This window comes from Nyctereutes procyonoides, unplaced genomic scaffold (assembly GCF_905146905.1).
Source record: "Nyctereutes procyonoides isolate TBG_1078 unplaced genomic scaffold, NYPRO_anot_genome, whole genome shotgun sequence".
NCBI lineage: Eukaryota > Metazoa > Chordata > Mammalia > Carnivora > Canidae > Nyctereutes > Nyctereutes procyonoides.
Window position 1 is genome coordinate 77,116,455 of NW_026575126.1, and position 18,369 is coordinate 77,134,823.

At 44.4% G+C, this 18,369-nt stretch overlaps 1 protein-coding gene across 1 annotated transcript in view; it reads right to left on the reverse strand.

Annotated features, from left to right (window-relative positions):
• Nucleotides 1-15,900, reverse strand: part of TMEM248 (transmembrane protein 248) — a 33,961-nt gene extending 18,061 nt beyond the window's left edge. Inside the window, exon 1 of the mRNA XM_055341004.1 lies at nucleotides 15,603-15,900. The gene's annotated coding sequence lies outside the window, so the exon portion shown is untranslated. The remainder of the gene's footprint in view (nucleotides 1-15,602) is intronic.
• Between the last annotated feature and the right edge of the window lie 2,469 nt (nucleotides 15,901-18,369).

Here is an 18,369-nt window from a genome sequence, read left to right on the forward strand (position 1 = left end):
TCCCTACACCCAGTCCCTCAGGGAGAAGTGACAAGCTGCAAGTCCCTCAACAACAGATGCAAACAATGTTTGGTCTCTGCCTAATCAATATCCGGATACAAAATAGGTGATTTTAAAACGTGCAAGTTCATTAAATGAATCAAATAAATCCACACTTAAATCATAAACAAAAAATAATCTAGAAAATGATTGTAACAACATTGCAGGATACAAGGCTAATTAATATACAGTACTCAATTGCATTCCTATATGTACCAGCATGAACAAGTTGAATTTGAAATTATAAACACACCATTTATATTAGCACCCTCCAAAATTAAATAGGTGTAAAACCAGCAAATATATATAAGATCTATGAGGAAAACTACAAAATTCTCATAAATAAAACCAAAGAACCAAATAAATGGAGATATTATTCCATATCTGTGGAATCTAGAAAAACTCAGTATGTCAAGGTAAGGTGTCAGTTCTTCCCAACTTGACTTTATACTTTCAACATAATCCCAATCAAATATCACAGCAAGTTATTTTGTGGATATCAACAAACTTATCTAAAGTTTCTATGGAAAGGTAAAAGAAGGAAAAGGGAAAAGGGAAAAGGGAAAAGGGAAAAGGAAGGAAAGGAAAGGAAAAAGAGCAAAAGAGCCAGAATAAACAATATTGAAAGAAAAGAACAGGGACGACTGGATGGCTCAGCGGTTGAGCTTCTGCCTTTGGCTCAGGGCGTGACCCCAGAGTCCAGGATCGAGTCCCATATCAGGCTCCCTGCAGGGAGCCTGCTTTGCCTTCTGCCTATGTCTCCGCCTTCTTTCTGCCTATGTCTCCGCTTCTCTCTGTGTCTCTCATGAATAAAGATCTTTTTTTAAAAAAAAGAAAAGAACAAAATTGGAGGACTGACTCTACTCGAATTTAAGACTTACTATACAGCTACAGTAATCAAGACAGTGTGGTACTGACCAAAGAACAGACAACTAGATCAAGGGAACAAAATAGAGTCCAGAAACAGATCCACCTAAATGTAGTCAACTGATCTTTGACAAAGGAGAAAAGACAATACAATGAAGCAAAAACATATCTTTTTCAACAGATGGGGTTGGAACAACTGAGTATCCACTTACAAAAAAAAAAAAAAAAAAGAATCTAGACACAAACCTTATACCCTTCACAAAAAATGAACTCAAAATGGATCACAGACCTGAATGTAAAATTCAAAACTATAAAATAACTTCTAGAAGATAACAGAGGCAAACCTAAATGACCTGAGTCTGGTGATGACTTTTTATATACAACACCAAAGGCAGCATCCATGAAGGAAAGAACTGATAAACTGGATTTCATTAATGCTCGACACCACTGAGCATCAGGAAAATACAAATCAAAACCATGATGCGACAACACCATCTCACACCTGTCAGGATGGCTAAAATTAACACCACAAGAAACAGATGTCAGCAAGTATGTGGAGAAAAAGGAACCCTCTTGCACTGGTGGTGGGAATGCAAACTGGTACAGCCACTGTGAAAAACAGTATACAGAGATTCTTCAAAAGTTAACTACCCTATGACCCAGCAACTGCACTACTAGATATTTAACCAGAGAATACAAAAATACTAATTCAAAGGGGGTACACGCACCCTGATGTTTACAGCATTATCTACAATATACAAATTACAGAAACAGCTCAAGTACCATCAACTGATTGAATGCATAAAGATGTGGTGTATATATACAAGGGAGTAGTATTACTCAGCCATCAAAAAGCATGAGATCTTGCCATGTGCAACCATGATGGAAATAGGGAGAGTTATGCTTAGCAGAATGTCAGTCTAAGAAAGATAAATACCATATGATTTTACTCATATGTGGAATTTAAGGGGAAAAAAAAAAACAAGCAAAGGGGGAAAAGAGAGAGAGAGAAACAAATGGAGCTGATAGCTACCAGAGGGGAGGAGAGGAGGGAGTAGGGGATACGTGAAATAAGTGATGGGGATTAAGGAGTGCACTTGTGATGAGCACCAGGTGTTGTACGGAAGTGATGAGTCACTATGCTGTACACCTGAAACTAATATAACACTGTATGTTAACTAATTAGAATTTAAATAAAAACTTCAAACAAACTAGGCCCATTAAAATTAAGAATTTCTGTTCTATGAAAGGCACTGTTACAAGAATGAGAAAACAAGCACAGACTAGGAGAAAATATTGCAAAAGACACATCTGATATATGACTGTTATCCAAAATATACAAAGAACTCTTAAAACAATAAGAAAACAACACAATTTAAAATTGGCCAAAGCACGGGCCCTGCTATCTTCTTTGGGCCCAAAAACTCTTTTCCTTAACCTTAATAGTGGAAAATGTACTCCTCCCCTTAATATCCAAAACCATGCCATGAAATCTAAAATATCTGGTTGAAAATTTGAAATGCATTAGGAATACCATTGTTAATATCTTTGTTATGATATTGTACTACAGCTCTGCAAGATGTTACCTCCGTATTGTTCCCACAACTCTCTATACTGCTCCTTACAAGTGAATGTGATCTATCATCATCTCAGAATAAAACGTTTAATTTTAAAAACCCACAAAAAAAATTGGCCAAAGATCTTAACAGATACCTTAACAAAGAAGATATACAGATGGCAAATAAGGATACAAAAAGATACCCCCACATCATAGGTCCACAGGAAATACAAATTAAAACAACAATGTAGGGGATCTCTGGATGGCTCAGCCGTTTAGCGCCTGCCTTCAGCCCAGGGCGTGGTCCTGGGGACCCAGGATCGAGTCCCACATCAGGCTCCCTGCATGGAGCCTGCTTCTCCCTCTGCCTGTGTCCCTGCCTCTCTCTCTCTCTGTGTCTCTCATGAATAAATAAATAAAATCTTAAAAAAATAATAAAACAACAATGTAATACCACTACATTTGCTAGAATGGCCAAAACCTAGAACACTGACAATACCAAATACCAAGAAAGATGTGGAGCAACAGGAACTCTCATTCACTGCTGGGAGAAATGCAAACTGGTACAGCCCCCCAGAAGACAGTTTGGTGATTTCTTACAAAACTAAAACATACTCCGAACCATAAGATCCAACAACTGCACTGCTCGGTATTTGCCCAAAGGAGTTTAAAACTTATATCCACCCAAGGGCACTGGAGTGGCTCAGTCGGTTAAGCATCCAACTCTTGATTTTGGCTAAGGTCATGATCTCAAGGTCCTGAGTCAAGCCCCAAGTCAGGCTCCCTCCTGGGTATGAAGCCTGCTTGGGATTCTCTCTTCCTCTGCCCCTATCCAGCCCTTTAAAAACTTATGACCAGGGATCCCTGGGTGGCGCAGCGGTTTGGCGCCTGCCTTTGGCCCAGGGCGCGATCCTGGCGACCCGGGATCGAATCCCACATCGGGCTCCCGATGCATGGAGCCTGCTTCTCTCTCTCCTCTCTCTCTCTCTCTCTCTCTGTGACTATCATAAATAAAAATAAAAAAAAAAACTTATGTCCACACAAAAATCTGCACATGGATGTATATAGAAGTATTATTCAAAATTGCCACAATTTGGAAACAACCTAGCTATCTTCCGGTAGATGAATGGATAAATTGTGGTATATCCTAACAGAATATAGTATTTGCCACTAAAAAGAAATGAGCTAGGGGCACCTGGGTGGCTCAGTGGTTGAATGTCTGCCTTTGGCTTAGGGAGTGATCCCGGGTTCCAGGATCAAGTCTCTCATCGGGGTTCCCTGCAGGGACTCTGCTTCTCCCTCTGCAATCAATCAATCAATAAATAAATATCTTTAATAATAATAAAAAAGTAAAAGGAAATGAGCTATCGAGCCATGAAAGGGGAGGGGGGGCTTAAATGCATATTACCACATGAAAGAAGCCAATCTGAAAAGGCCACATACTGTATATGATTTCAAGTATATGACGTTTTAGAAAAGGCAAAACAATGGAGCCAGTAAAAAGAATAGAGGTTGTGGGGCGGGATGGGAGGTAGTGATGAACAGGTGCAGCACAGAAGATTTTTAGGGTAGTGGAAATACTCAGTATGATACTACAATGGTAGATGTCATTATAAAATTGTCCAACCCCTAGAATATACAACACCAAAAATGAGCCTTAATGTGGACTCGGAATGATAGTGATGTGTCAAGGTATGTTTTATTTTTACAACTTTAACAAATATATCACTCCGGCAGGGGATGCTGACAACAGGGAAGACTGTGAAAGTGTGGGGACACAGTGTTTTACAGGAAATCTCTGCACCTTCCTCTCAATTTTGCTGTTACCCTAAAACTGCTTTTAAAAACTTGTTTCTTGGAAACAACAAATGTTGGAGAGGATGTGAAGAAAGGGGAACCCTCTTGCACTGCTGATGGGAACGCGAACTGGTGAAGCCACTCTGGAACACTGTGTGGAGGTTCCTCAAAGAGTTAAAAATAGAACTGCCCTATGGCCCAGCAATTGTACTGCTGGGAATTTCGCCAAAGATACAGATGCACTGAAAGACCGAGACACCTGCATCCCAACGTTTATAGCAGCAATGTCCACAATAGCCAAACTGTGGAAGGAGCCTCGCTTGGTGTCCATCGAAAGATGAATGGATAAAGAAGATGTGGTATATATATACAATGGAATATTACTCAGCCATTAGAAACAACAAATAAAAAAAATAAGAAAGAAAGAAACAACAAACACCCACCATTTGCTTTGACGTGGATGGAACTGGAGGGTATTATGCTGAATGAAGTAAGTCAATCGGAGAAGGATAAACATTATATGGTCTCATTCATTTGGGGAATATAAAAAATAGTGAAAGGGAATAAAGGGGAAAGGAGAGAAAATGAGTGGGAAATATACGAGAGGGAGACAGAACATGAGAGACTCCTAACTCTGGGAATGAACAAGGGGTATTGGAAGGGGAGGTGGACAGGGGGGATGGGGTGACTGGGTGACGGGCACTGAGGGGGGCACTTGACGGGATGAGCACTGGGTGTTATACTATATGTTGGCAAATCGAACTCCAATAAAAAAAAATACAAAAAAAAAAAAACCCCAAAACTTGTGTCTTTCTTAAAAAAATAAAATAAAAACCTAGAAATGATATTACTTAAGAGTCATAAGATTCAGAAGCAAAACATCAAAGGCAGAGTTCCATAAATTTATTTAAAGTTACGAGCCTCCAGTGGTTTAGTGCCTGCCTTCGGCCCAGGGTGTGATCCTGGAGTCCCGAGATCGAGTCCCACATCGGGCTCCTTGCGTGGAGCCTGCTTCTCCCTCTGCCTGTGTCTCTGTCTCTCATGAATAAATAAAATCTTAAAAAAATAATAAAGTTATGAGCCTCTTCTATATGTTTATATAGAGTTTATTAAGAAAACAAAATCTGAATCATATGTAAAAATAAGCATCTGGAACTACAATTATGAAACATCTATAAAAGCAGAAAAATCTAAAATAAGTTCACTTCTAGAGAAAACTAACAGTCATTAAAACCATGTCACACCAGAAGGTAAACATAGGTACCTACAAATTGGCAAATAATGTCAACACAACTCTTTTAATTAGAGAAAGTTCCAAAGGAGGCCAACTGTATTCACTTAAAAGTAAAAGCTTTTTTATTTTGTTATTTATTTTTTATTTTAAGGGAGAACGTGCGTGTACATGCATGAGCAGGGAAGGAACAGAGAGAGAATCCCAAGCAGCCTCCACACCCAGCCCAGAGCCCAACACAGGACTTAATCTCAGGACTGAGATCATAAACTGAGCCAAAATCAAGAGTCAGATGCTTTACCGACTGAGCCGCTGACTGCTAAATCTAAATTTAGCAGATCTTAAATTTAGCAGATTTTAAGATCTGCTAAGCCACTACCTGTGACCTCAAGCTTTTTATTTTTTAATAAAACAATTAAAAATCAAAATATTTCACAAACTTAAAATTCCTACCATTCAAAAGCACTTTCAAATGTGAAATTAACAAAAGCTACACAAATACATTTCCTCTGCAAAGAATTACAAGAAAATTTCTGTAATCTTCGCTATAGTAAATGTTACTTTTAATTAAAGATTAAATTGAGTTCTGTAGGAGAAGAGGAAAAGTAGAGAGAAAGCACACTATCTGGCCCCCTCCACTAAATTTATCCCAACTTCAATTAGAGACTTTCACAAAGATAGAGAGAGAAACCACCAGGGCTGTGACGCTGCCATCTGGAAAAGTCCAGAGATTTAAGAAACCCAGAGCAGAGCCAAGGAACAATTTCACGAGCATATGATTAAAGTCTATTGACAAAGTACCTAGAGCTCTGCGATTAGTTCAATGACAACACTAAACATTAGACGGCAATTTAAGTAGGCAAAAGGCAATACTAAGATTATCAGAAATTTACCTCAAATAAACCACAAGTTAGGAAAAACACCAGTTACTTTAAAAGGGGAGAAAAAGGGCTATTAAAACTTTCTAGAGATGAATTTGGCCACACATATCAAGAAGCATTAGAACCCAGCACCCTTCTACTCTGCTAGTTGACTTCTAAAACTTCACCTGAGAAAAAACTTATTGCTGGAAAACAGAGATTTAACCTAAGATAGTTATCTCAGGACTATTTAAAATAATAAAAAAAAGGAAAAAAAAAAACGAAAAACTGGATATCCAACAATAGCAGGGCAATGGTTACAGTATGACACATCCTCAGAAGAAACACTACTGTCATTAAACACACAGGATCTACAATAACACACACAGAATGAGGCTCTTCAGGGTTCTTTAGAGCATGTGTGTATACGAGCACCCATATAGGAAATAAGGCAAATAACATAACCTCGAAATGTAAACAGTGGTGGTTTTCTCTAGCTGGTGAGATTACATATATCTTCTTTTCCTTTTTAAAAAATTTTCGGGATCCCTGGGTGGCGCAGCGGTTTGGCGCCTGCCTTTGGCCCAGGGCACGATCCTGGAGACCGGGGATCGAATCCCACATCGGGCTCCCGGTGCATGGAGCCTGCTTCTCCCTCTGCCTATGTCTCTGCCTCTCTCTCTCTCTCTGTGACTATCATAAATAAATAAAAAATAAAAAATTTCCATAAGCATACATTCCCTTTGTAATAGTTTCTTACAATAAAATGTATAAATATGAATATCTTTGATAGATCCAGCTGGTCTTGCGGCCAAAATAAAACTTCATTAAATTTTAATTATATTCAATTTCTTCATTAATAAAGGTGATTGGGGTGCCTGGGTGGCACAGTCGGTTGAGCATTCAACTCTTGGTTTTAGCTCACATCACAATCTCAGGATCGTGGGATCTTGAGCCCCTTGTTGGGCTCTGCACTCCATGCAGAATCTGCCTGAGATTCTCTCTCCCCCCCCCACCCCTCCTGCTTGTGCTCTCTTAAATAAATCTTTAAATAATAATAATAATAATAATAATAAAGGTGATAAATAGGAGAAATAATTTTCTTAAACCAAACTAGAAAAAAAAACAAACACAGGAAACAGGATGGTCCTCCAATATACCTGGGTGCTAAAGAAAGACAAAGCTTAACTTGCACTGATTTGTACTCAGAGGGATCTATGAAAAATCATGAATAAAATAACAAAGAATATTTAGGTGAGGTTCCTCCAGACCACCCCATACTGTGTGCTCCCAAGGCAAGTGGTGCACAGAGGTTCTCCTCCATTAGGACAGATGTTGAGAGGCCAGGGGGAGACCACATAGGGGAAGAGGTGACCATGAGCCACAGAGGTGCCCAGGATGGTAAGGTAAGTCTTGCGAGGCAGGAGAGAAAAGCTTCGAGAAAGAGGAGGTATTGAGAAGTGAATCAGGAGCGAGAAAAGATCTCCGAGTCTCTCAGAGTACTTACAAAGTACTCAGGTGAAACTGAGCTTGCATTATCCTCCACCTGGCAAGATCTCTGGTGACCTCTAAAACCACAGTCCAGCAGAGGGAAATCAAATGGAAGAACAGGGATGACAGATAGGCAACAGGTGAACACCACTGCTTCAAATAAAAGGGACCAGAGACAGTGAGGAAATTGACACTGTGATTGCAACCAAAATATGCAACTTTGTAACATGGTTTAGTATTTTTTTAGGAAAAAAAAGGAAGCTAACACTGCTTGTGCAGATAATGAGCCCTTTCGCAGGGTCTCCCTCTCTCCAAGTATACCACAGAGCTACCCGCCCATGTTTAAAACTGTAATCTAGGGATCCCTGGGTGGCGCCGTGGTTTGGCGCCTGCCTTTGGCCCAGGGCGCGATCCTGGAGACCCAGGATCGAATCCCACATTGGGCTCCCAGTGCATGGAGCCTGCTTCTCCCTCTGCCTGTGTCCCTGCCTCTCTCTCTCTCTCTCTCTGTGACTATCATAAATGAATAGAAATTAAAAAAAAAAACAAAACTGCAATCTAGGGCAGCCTGGGTGGCCCAGCGGTTTAGCGCCGCCTTCAGCCCAGGGCGTGATCCTCGAGACCGAGGATCGAGTCCCACACCGGGCTCCCTGCATGGAGCCTGCTTCTCCCTCTGCCCGTGTCTCTGCCTCTCTCTCTCTCTGTGTCTCTCATGAATAAATAAATAAAATCTTAAAAAAAAAAAAAAAAACCTGCAATCTAGAACTAGAATTTAAGATCAGCTAAACCACTAACTGTGACCCAAACCAAAAAGTTCACTTTACATGAACAACAAAACCACCGTTCATCTTAAACCGGATTTTCGGCCTAAGGCTAAGTGGGAAATTTCTTAAAGTTCTCCTATAAAGTCATGTCCTTTTCAAAGTTTGGAAGAGACTGGGAGGGGGGGGGAACAGGGACAATGAAAGGGGAAGTTTGGAGAGCCTGTCCTGTATGCCCACCCCAGGAAATACACTGTTCTTGCGCTAAAAGAATAGCAGGAACTCACCTGGATGTGGGAGAGGGGCTCACTTTGAATGTAAAAATTAAAGTAGCAGTTCTCAAATATCCTGAGCATTAATGGATGTGATACCAGATAATCGAACACTTAGAAGAGATGAGGGCACTTGCTGGGATCAAAAAAACTCTGGGCAATCTCAAGCACTCAGCTACCATCCTTCTTCCTGAGTGTAGACAGAACAGGCCCTCAGAGAGGCAAAAAAAAAAAAAAAAAAAAAAAAAAAAAAGTAGTCATGATGAAGACAAAGGAAAACTTCCAGGTCTCCAGTGAGGTCACAGGTGCTAAAGCCAAAGTCAGAATTGCAGTCCTTAACTCACCTCCCTGCAGTGTTGGACACAGAGGGTCACGTCTTCCACCTCCAGGGCCTCATTCTCCAGGCTTTCCTTTTGCTCACCTGGCCACCCTTTCCTTCTCATTCTTCTTCTAGAGCTGCTGCCCGCCCCCCCAACCTCACCACCACACACACCCCCACCCCCACCCCCGGAACTCATGGCTGGGCCTCTGCTCTAGGCAGACACACTCAGTCACAGCTTCCTGTCAATTTTCTACATTTGTCTCCCACCCCAGATCCAAATATCCACCTACTTAAGCTCTCAACCTAGCCAACCCACAGGTACCTTGGGGCAACAAGGTCAAAACTTATCCAACGTTCAGATCAGCTCCTCCTCATGATAAGACATAGCCATCTACCCCCTGACCACTGGCAGCCATAGCCATCCCCGAGTCTCTCCCACAGGCACCAGTCTTGGTTCCCACCTGGTAAATGCTTCTCACAAGCAGCTGTTGCTCCAGCCACATGGACACTGCCTTCTTCAGCCCAACTGAAAGCCTAATGTATCCTGCTCACGTTGCCTCCCATTTCCATGTCTCTGCGCTCCCCCTACGTCAGGCACTGCCTGACACGGAGCAGGTGCTTATTAACAAGAACATCTAACATTACACTGTCCACTTTTTATGAAAGACGCACAACGTTCTAGGAATTTTGCACATATTGTATACGATCCTTATTTACGACATCTATATTTCAGACGAGAAAATTAATGCCTAAGGAAGTGAGCTAACTTAACCAAGGTCATACAGGAGTAAATGAACCTGAAATCAAATCCACTCAGCCTCCAGAGGCAGCACGTTAACCACTAAGCACACTACTGCCTCCCAATAAATGAGACGGGTTTGGATAAGAGTCAACCCTAGTCAACTCCCCATCAAATGAGATAAAACCAGAGTATCCATACAATTTTGCAATTAAGACATCAGTAGTTGGGACCCCTGGGTGGCTCAGCAGTTGAGCGTTTGCCTTCGGCTCAGGGCCTGATCCCGGATTCCCGGGATTGAGTCCCACATCAGGCTTCCTGCATGGAGCTTGCTTCTCCTTCCTCAGCCTGTGTCTCTGCCTCTCTTTCTGTGTCTCTCATGAATAAATAAATAAAATCTTAAAAAAAAAAAAAGACATCAGTAGTGATAAAAGCAAAAGCCCTTTCACTAAGGTGATGTGATGAAGGCAGAAACCAGACTACAAAGGGCTAAGGAGAGAGTATCATTTTTAACAGCTACTACTTAAAATATGCCCTGTCCCAGGCACCATGCCAAGTGCTTTACAAACATCATACTTTTTAATCCTCCTCACAAGACTGCTAGGTAGATGGGATCCCTGGGTGGCTCAGCGGTTTGGCGCCTGCCTTTGGCCCAGGGCGTGATCCTGGAGACCCGGGATCGAGTCCCACATCGGGCTCCCTGCATGGAGCCTGCTTTTTCCTCTGCCTGTGTCTCTGCCTCTCTCTCTCCTCTGTGTCTTTCATGAATAAATAAATAAAATATTAAAAAAAAAAAGAAAGACAAAAGACTGCTAGGTAGATACTCCTATCCTGATTTTATGGAAGAGGAAACGGAGTCAAAAGAGGTTAAGTAATTTGTGCAAGGTAATAAGTGGCAGAGACAGGCTCTGACTTAATTCATCCGACCCCAAAAGCTGTGTCATCAAGCATAATACCAGGGTTGATAAATACGTTTCAAGTCCAACGCCAAGTTGAAAAGAAACAAACAAAATTTTCATAAGCCATAGATATATAAAGTGTTTTTAGTCATGGCCTTCAATAAAAACACAAGATTTTTTTTGAAGTTTAAGACAGTTAACCTATTTTCCATCTCCTTAAGCAAGGCAATTCATATCTCAACTCTCATCAATTAGAGTGTAAAGCAAAGATGAGTAGAATCTTCTGTCAATGAGTTGTTTCTCAAGCTAATACAATCCAGTGTAGAAAAGACTTTCACAAGAACTCAAGTTTAAATGATAAAAAGAGAAATTACAACAAGAAGCATAGAGTTTTCATTGCTAAAAGTCCATTTGCAACACTAACACTCAAATAAAAACAAAAAAGAAAGAAACATGGGCTGACATAATCACATTTGTAACCAGACTTATTTCCAAAATTCAGACTCAAGCTGTATTTCTACTCACTTATAATTAATGAATGCATGGCTCCATTTCCAAAGTCATAATATAAAATCACGGTAACTTCGAACATGCCCCCCTCCCTTTTTAAAAAAATTAATTCACCACAGTTCGGAAATGGAAAATAATTTATCTTTGTTCTTTAATTTTTTTAAACTGCTGACCATCTTAAAAACCAAATTAAAAGTATCCCGAGGTTAACGTTTAATGACCTGGAAGTTTACTTAACAGATATTAAAAAAAAATAAATCATGAGTGATAACAAGATTAAATCAACACTAAACATTCAATATGAAATTATAACAGCCAAATTCAGTGTAAAGACTGGGAGATGTTGTGAAAATAGCACTTTTAGCCAAACAGCATAAAAGTCCAACGGGCAAATGACCATATTTTGTGTCATCACCAAAGGTTGTTATAGTCCCCAGGACTACACTTAGGTCCGTAATTATACACAAACCTCAGACCTCGTCAAATTTATTCAATTTGTACTGTGGGAAAGATAATTTAAAGATTTCTATATCAAAATAAATCCAAAATGAAAAATTAATTTGCTAAAAACTCTCTTTCCTCCATTTCCTTTTTTATCATAAAAAAACTATGATACTGAGCTCATTTTAACATTTTTATTTTTTTTAAAAAAATTTTTATTTATGATAGTCACACAGAGAGAGAGAGAGCGAGAGAGAGAGGCAGAGACATAGGCAGAGGGAGAAGCAGGCTCCATGCACCGGGAGTCCGACGTGGGATTCGATCCCGGGTCTCCAGGATCGCGCCTTGGGCCAAAGGCAGGCGCTAAACTGCTGTGCCACGCAGGGATCCCTCATTTTAACATTTTTATTTAAATTTTAGTTAACATATAGTAATATTAGTTTTGAGTGTACAATTTAGTGATTCAATACTTAAGATATATCACCCGGTGCTCATCACAAACAGGGCCCTCCTTAATCCCCATCTTCTATTTAACCCATCCCCCCACCCATCGTCCCTCTGGTAACCATCAGTTTGTTCTCTATAATTAAGAGTCTTGCTTGGTTTGTCTCTTTTTTTCCACTATGATCGTTTGTTCCGTTTCTTAAATTCCACATATCCTTTTTCTTTTTTTTTCATTTTAACAGAAATGTCACAGTAAATTGCTTTTTAAAAAGCCCTCTTAAAAACAGAAATAGGGATCCCTGGGTGGCACAGAGGTTTGGTGCGTGCCTTTGGCCCAGGGCGCGATCCTGGAGACCTGGGATCGAATCCCATATCGGGCTCCCGGTGCATGGAGCCTGCTTCTCCCTCTGCCTGTGTCTCTGCCTCTCTCTCTCTCTCTGTGACTATCATAAATAAATAAATAAATAAATAAATAAATAAATAAATAAATAAATAAATAAATAAATAAAGCCACGGCCCCTATTAAAACCACTCTTTTTCAGATGTTTGTCTGTAACGAGGAGACACAGCAATGGGTAGAAACAGAAGAAGAGGGATCCCTGGGTGGCGCAGCGGTTTAGCGCCTGCCTTTGGCCCAGGGCGCAATCCTGGAGACCCGGGATCGAATCCCACGTCGGGCTCCCGGTGCATGGAACCTGCTTCTCCCTCTGCCTATGTCTCTGTCTCTGCCCCCCCCCTCTGTGTGTGACTATCATAAATAAATAAAAATAAAAACTTAAAAAAAAAAAACGGGAGAAGATTCTAAAAGAAGCATTAAAAAGTTAAGCCAGTGAGGTCCTGAGACTAGTCATAATGTTGCAGAGCAATGACATGGCATCCTATTTGAATGGCTTCAAAGGTTCTTGGACAATACTGGGTAGAAGAAATACACGACATGTCTGGGAAGTGAACTAAATGTCAGTAAAAACACTTAGGAACTGGCTAAAGATCTTGCCACCCATCACTTGGCTGCAGCCAGAGTGGCAGAGACCACACGAGCTGTGTTCTCCCAAACTAAACACAAGCACAAAAACAACTTGCAGACACCAAATTTAATTTCCTGATTGTTAATACTAGACAGAAATCACAATCAGCCTTTTTTTTCACTGTCCTTAAAATAAGTTAAGCACTGCTTTTTGTCACTGGCTGCATAACAGAACAAAAGAAACCGATCAAATGAAAACAATTCTTTAGAACCCAGAAATCTACCAGAAGCCAGACTGGGTAGCCTATGCTTTTTCTTAGAAAAGCATTTAACCGCAGCTTGGGTGGCTCAGTGGGTTAAGCCTCCGACTATTTCAGTTCAGATGATCTCAGGGTCCAGGGTCCTGGGACAGAACCCTGAATTGGGCTCTGCACTCAGCAGGGAATCTTGAGGACTCGCTGTCGCTCTCCCTCTTCTCCTGCCCCCCACTCGCTCTCACTCTCTCTCAAATAACTCAATCTAAGAACGAGCAAGAAAGCAAGCAAGCAAACAAGAAAAGTATTTAACCCTTAACTGACTTCCGACAATGATTCTAGGCTCCTATTGTCCAGCTACCTAAGTGCTGTCCCACCAACTGACCCTGGCTTTTTCATTTCCCAGTTAATTCTTAAAGACCCAAATCCTCCAGATGCTGAGCTGAGGTCCACCTCACAGCCAGTTCCTTTATGAAGCCTAATCATAACAAAACCCCTAATAAGGAACGCCTGGGTGGCTCAGCAGTTGAGCGGCTGCCTTCGGCTAAGGTCCTGACCCTGGAGCCAGTCCTGCTTTGGGCTCCCCGCAGGGAGCCTGCTTCTCCCTCTGCCTCTGTCTCTGCTTTTCTCTTTCTGTGTCTTTCACGAATAAATAAGTGAAATCTTTTAAAAAACAAAACACCGGGGGAATCCCTGGGTGGCTCAGCTGTTTAGCGCCTGCCTTCGGCCCAGAGCATGATCCTGGAGCCCTGGGATCGAGTCCCACGTCGGGCTCCCTGCATGGAGCCTGCTTCTCTTTCTGCCTGTGTCTCTGCCTCTCTCTCTCTCTCTCTGTGTCTCTCGTGAATAAATAAATAAAATCTTAAAAAAAAAAAACACCCTAATAATTTTATCTCCATATGGCAATTACACCCTACCACTTTTTATAACCTATTGCTTTTTCTAAGTAAGTTCCCTGCAAGAAAAACTGTATTTGCATTGAGTTCTTGCCTCTCTTCCTGTAGCGGCTGCAGCTACAGCCCAAACAGAGGTGTGTGCTTGATCAGCATTTGGGGATCTCAGTACCCAGGCGTGGGGGGCAGCCCCCCTTCCAGGCGATCTCAATCAGACCAGAGAAATTCTTCCCGCACCTCTACTCGGAAGCCAACACAACCGCCTCCTTATCCAAGAGAGAAAACATGCTTGGAGTCATGAAGTACGTCTCAGCTCACAACAGGTCTATTTCCTTGTCTTAAATGAGGAAGCTGGAAGGTGTTCTCACCCTTTGCGCAATTCCATATACAGGCAGGAGACAGATGCTCAGACCCCAATCTAACCGGGAGCTTTCGGGTCAAAACAGTTTATTAAACATTCGTCATCAAATTAATCAAATTCCAGCGCTGGAATTCGTCCTCCCACTGCCTCCCACAGCGGCCCACCGTCGAGGCAGGAAAGTAGCGGGTCGGGAGGAGCCGCGGTCTCCGGCTTTGAGGCAGTTTGCAGGGCAGCTCCCCATTCATCGCTGAGCGAGGGCTGCAAACCGCTGGTCGGCAACAGACTACAGGCACCGGATTCTGCAACGAAGGCCCCCTCACCGGCTGTTCCCCCGTCGCGATGCTCACGCAATTCAAAACAGCACAACAGGCTTGCTTTTATTCCTAACGGTGCTTATCAAGGGAAACAAAACTACGTGCCTCTGGATGACCCTGAAGCCACTCCTCAGCTTGCTTTGTCAAAATATGAGTGGAGCTCCTAACCCGCCTCCTCCCTGGGTTTCTACCAACTTCGACACACACAAAAACGCTATTTGAAGTCTCCGCACAGACGTCTGTCTCCCACCTTCCCTCTGAGGCGTGTATAGTCTGCAGACGGGGAAGCAACGCGAACACGACCCAAACTCAAAAAGGGCCAACGACCACACTGTTCCCCGGGCCAAGGCCCAGTTGTGCAGGCCTCAGGCCCGTACGTGGAGGCCCGGCCATCTCGGGCCGGCGGGCGAGCAGGCCCAGGCCGGCGGCGCAGGCCAGACCCGGCCAGCGCGGAGCGACCCCCCCCCCCCAGCGGCGGGGGCGGGGGCTGCGGCCCCCGGGGGCGCCGGGGACAGCCCGCCAGAGTCCGCCCCCACCCAGCGCGGCCGGCGGCCGGCTCCCGGCTCCCGCCCCGCCCCGGCTCACCCCGCCCCGGTGGGCAGCGGCGCGCCCCGGGCCCGGCCCGGCCAGCTGCTCGGCGGACGCCCGCGGCCGCTCACAGCTCACTCGCGGCGGCGCGCGGCGGGCCCGGGGCCGCTCGGCACCATCGTCTCCGCGGGGCCCAGGCGAGGCCCACAGGCCAGTCGGGCTCACGCCGTGGCGACAGACTCGTCCCGGGCTCCGGCAGCCGTGGTTTCCGGGTAGAAAAAAACGCCACCGCCAACGCCGCCGCGACCTCCGACACCTGGCGTCCGACGGCGGCGCGGCCGGGACAAGCTTCCGCAGCCGCGAGCGGCCGAGTCCACGCCCCCTGGCCGGGTCACGTGGGGGGCCGGCGTGTGACCGCGAGGGCTGTGCGCGTAGACGTGCGGCGCATGCCGGGCGCGCGCGTGCGTGTGCGAGTGTGAACCCGGTGTGGGGGTGGCGTCGCGTCGAGCGTGCGTGTGTGCACGTCTGCGGACGCGTGTGCGTGCGGGCTGAGCGGAGGGTGTGTGCGCACGCGGCTGTGCACGCTCTGCGCCTGTGCCGCCGCGTCAGTCGCTGCCGTGGAAGCGTCACTGTGGTGACTGTGGAGTCCTGCGGCGTGACCCGGTGAGCTCGAGGATGCGCGGCCTTTCTGGGGAATACGTCGCCCTGGAGAAAACAAGGGCACGTCCGCACGGTGGACACGGAGCGGGCCTAGAGCGCCGCTCCGTGCAGTCCCCAAGACCTGGGAAGGAAGCAAATGCCCGAAGGCCCAGTCCTCTACGATCTATTTCAACAGTGAAGATTGCTGGCAACCGCCGCCAGCGGCGGGGCTCGCCCTGGGGCGTGACCTGCTGGGGCTGGGGGAGCGGCACCGGGACACACCGCAGCGTGATTCCGTGAGTGAAATCCCCCAGGCACGATCACCCAATCCGCACGTTGCTCAGAGGCGCAGGCCTAACTGGCAGTACTCAGAAGACGACGGGAGGAAAAGGTGCGCAAACCTCAGCTCGGCGTCAAGAGGACAGAAAGCAGGAGGCGCACGGGGCACACGGGGCACACGGGCGCTTCAGGGGAACCGACAGCACGTCACAGGCTCTCGGAACCTCACGTTCTTCATTTCTAAGTAGGGACGATAATACCGGCTTATTCAAGTTGGTAAGAACCCTCCAGTCCGTAAACCGTGAAGCACTGCCCAGAGCTAAGTTACATAGGCCGCGAGAGCCACCTGTGGTAGGACCTGAGCTGTTTGTCCGCGTCCCTGCGGGTGCCGACCCCGGTCAAGGCATGACGCACGCTGACCTCACCCATCAGTATTGGTTCAAGCAGCTTCAGGGTAGCTTAGGTCAGCCTCTCAGCGGTATTCACTGACAAAAGCCAAAGTGTTGTGCAGTTGGAACTAGTTACATGGTGGGAATATGCCAATGTGACCAGCGAAATATTGAAAAGAGAAACTAGCAGAGACTCTATTTTGGGCTCCGTGCCCCAAAGTGTTCCAGGCACATGTTGCTGGTTCCTGCGCCAGAGGTGAAAGCGGGTTCTGTGTTGGCTCTTTTTTAAATTTTTATTTACTTATGATAGTCACACAGAGAGAGAGAGAGAGAGGGGCAGAGACACAGGCAGAGGGACAAGCAGGCTCCATGCACCGGGAGCCCGACGTGGGACCCGATCCCGGGTCTCCAGGATCGCGCCCTGGGCCAAAGGCAGGCGCCAAACCGCTGCGCCACCCAGGGGTCCCTGACTCTATTTTTTTTTTTTTTTAATTTGTGTTGGCTCTTACAGAAGAAGCGTAATAGAACCCTGTACCTGGCTCTTCCAGCTATGAGAAAGCTGGAAAGCTCTTGCTATGAGACAGCCTTTGGCTGCAGTGTATATCTTGAATAATAAGTGTATTACTTAAATATTACTGCTATATTGTATTTTTTTCCTGTAATAAACTAAGTTTGTTAGTATTGTCATTTAGGATCCTGTGAATCTTTAGCAACTAAAGCCTGTTAAACCATTTCAGCAGCTGGCATCAGATGTAGGACTTACTGATAAAACCCTGACTCATTCTTACTGGCTAGGGCATTACTAGAGAGAAAAAGGGTGTTTCTGATAAAGAGGATCAAAATGCACAAGTTACTTTTGGTTTGAAGTAACAGAGACTTTGAAATTAGACACCAGTAGTAAAACATTCCAGTGAAATCTGGAGATGAAAGAATCTGAACCTCAGGAGCTAGAAAAATGGACCAGAAGGGAATGCAAACTGATGTCAGGTCAGCTAAAAATTCAGTTCTGTGGTTGCTGCTTTGAGCATCAGCAAAATGAAAGTAAATTCAGAATCTCCTTGGGGTGAGCTCTGCCCTTTCTGGCTGGCACTGTAATATTTGATGAATCCGCTAATTCTGTGAGACTTATGTCAACAAAGGAGATAATTCAAGTGGGGCAAGATGACAAGGGAGGGCAAGAAACCATGGAAAAAAGGGATTATTCAGTGAAGGAGCGGAATCATTTTCTAGATCATTACAAACATCATCCTAATAAACCTGTGTTAAAATGATTCCTGAGAATTTTAGAACGAGGAGCAGTGCCTCTCTTTTTTTTTTTTTAAGATTTATTATTTATTCATAAGAGATACACAGAGAGAGAGAAGCAGAGACATAGAGGGAGAAGCAGGTTCCATGCAGGGAGCCCGATGAGGACTCGATCCTGGATCCTGAGATCATGCCCTGAGCCAAAGGCAGACGCTCAACTGCTGAGCCACCCAGGTGTCCCTTATTTATTTATTCATGAGAGACACAGAGAG